Below are 2,753 nucleotides of genomic sequence, written 5' to 3'. Positions count from 1 at the left end.
CGGCGGCGGCGGGGAGGGGTGAGCGGGGGCGGAGCGAAGTGGGGCGGGCCCCACACCGTCACTGCGTCTGGGCGCCCGAGCCGGGTCTCCGCCAAAGCTGTCCGCGCTGGGGGCGGGGTTGTAGGGGGGGTTGGTGACAGGCGGGGGAAGGAGCCTCCAGATAACCCTGAGAGAGCCAAGCTACCTAAAGAACCCTATAAGGAGAGACCTCAGGAGAGAGAAGTCCCCAACCCAAGAAACACCCCAAGACAGCGACATTCTCACTGACATATATTTCCTATGCGATCACATACACACACACAGACACACACACGCCCTCCAGCGAACCCCTCAGGGAGACACATTCCCACAGGGACACAGTCTCCACAGGGAAGCGTTCTTCAATCAGGAACTCTCCCCTCACCCTGAAAATCATTGCTAAGACAGATGGTCTCGGAGAGATGACGCCTCCTCTCAAAAGACCCTCTCCCCCAGTAAGAGACATTTCTGCAGAGAAAAATCTCCACAGGTGACATTTCATATGGGGAGCCTGGTGAGGATACCCCCAATGAAAGAACCCCTAAAAGCCATGTTCTTTGTGGAAAATTATCCTCACCCATGAGACCCCCACATCCCATTCTTACAGAGTGACATTTTCACCGAGGAGACCCGTCTTCACGGGAAATGCCCCCACAAAAAATTTACATTCATACACCGCCTCCTCTCCCTCTTCAGGGAACCCTGCAGCCCCTCCAGTGACCCCCTCCCTCATCGTCAGGATTAAGAAGCCAGGCCAGGCCGGGCTGTATTTATAGAAGCGATTAGCTTGTCCTTGGGGAGGGGGGCAGCTGAAGCTATTTTCAACACCCCATCCTCCGGCACTGTTTCTACAGCTGAGGCCAAACTGACCATGCTTCCCAGAGTTGGAGTGGAAAGCGTCAGAGATCTCCCCACTCCAAGTCTAGGCATTGGGGGGGGCAGGGTGGGGAAGGCGCTGTCCAAGGGTTCCAGCCTATAAGTGGCCCGAGGGCCCTGAAGGGCGCGGTCTCTGTACAGGAATGACCCCTGCTTGCCAACCAGGCTGACATAGAGGTCTATGCCCTCGTGTTCCCCGAGCGCTTGTCTCATCTCTGCTTTTTGCCTGTGTTATCTGTCTATTTCTCTCTGTCTCTGTTGGTCGGCATGTTTGTGTTGCCGTCTCCTTGAGTCTGTTGCTCACACTTCTCTGTCCAAGGCCCGGACTCCGCTGGTGTCTGCCTTTTTCGCCCCCGCGGGCCACCGCGGGAGCTCTCCGTGGTGCTGATCTCGTGCGCTCCTGTCCGCAGTACTGAAATCCGTGCATAGGGTCGGGGACCAAGGTCAGGGGAGGGAAAGGGCTAGTCGGAGGCACAGCCCAGAGGCTGGATAGATCTGACCTACGAGCACCCTGGACTACCCCAAATGTGCTGGGGGATGGCTAGGTCCAATAGGTCTTGATTGCTGACACTTCCAGGACATCAATGTGTGCCCACAGGGGGCACCAGAGACAGTGCTTCCTGATTTGTTAATTTACTCGACTTGTATTGAGCACCTACTGCGTGCAAATTAGTGTTTTGGGATCTAGGAGTACAGCAGTAAAGCAGACAGACAAAAACTCTGCAGTAGCCTCAGAAGGAAGGGAGAGAGATTTGCAGTAGTGGTCATCACTCACATAAGCACATATGCCCACTCTGTGAGCACAGGAGCACACACACACATACACATACACTCTGCCAACATACACACAAACGTGAACATACCAACACACATTCAGCAAACATAGACTCATATACTCATATCCACATACTTTGCAAACACATACTCCATAAACACACACACACACACACACACACACACATATACCCATAAATTCACACTCTGCAAACACATACTCAGAAAATGCAGACATATACACACTCAGCAAGTGCAGACACACACAATCAACACATACTAACACTCAACAAACACAAGCACACACACATAGTCCTAAAACCAAAGGAAGCTCGGCTACACATAGACAAACTCTCACCCAACATACAGACACATTATCCTTCCAAACAACACATGGATGCACTTGTGTATACCTACTGCTGGAGTGTTTTTCTCGTCAGACTCTCCCAACTAGAATGTCAGCTCTATGAGGATTGAGATTTTCATGTCTTGATCACTACTGCTTCCCCAGAATCTGACATATAGCAGGTGCTCAATAAATGGTGAATGAAGGGATGAATTGATGTAATGTTCCCAGTGGACACATTCCCAGAAACTACAGAGGAACACAAACACACATACACATTTCAGATGCAGACACACCCTCTCCACACATGACAACACCCCCTTGCTCACTCATGGTCAACATTCATGGTCAATCTTTATCCACTGATCCAACATTTTCAAAGGATACCCATCCTATCCTGATCCTACATGTCCTCCCCTACATTTATTATCTTACTCTTACTCAACTGGACACACTTGGCTTGGGACACATACAGTCCTCCTTATCCAGATTTTGAACACAAACACACATACACACAACCACACAACCAAGAGACAAATATAAACACATACACACTCAACATAAACACACACACACGTAGAGCCACACAAACACACCCTCATTCGACACCCCCCACACATATAGATCCATAACCTCAACATAAAGGCAAACACGAGAGTGTATACACACTGGTCCCAAGTCTTCAAGCCTTTGGTTAGCTGGAGCAGGGGGTGGAGCGGTGGGAAACCCCTCCTCTGTG

This window comes from Rhinolophus sinicus, linkage group LG07, assembly GCF_036562045.2.
Source record: "Rhinolophus sinicus isolate RSC01 linkage group LG07, ASM3656204v1, whole genome shotgun sequence".
NCBI lineage: Eukaryota > Metazoa > Chordata > Mammalia > Chiroptera > Rhinolophidae > Rhinolophus > Rhinolophus sinicus.
The sequence above is the reverse complement of the archived record's forward strand: the minus strand, read 5'-3'. Positions refer to the sequence as shown.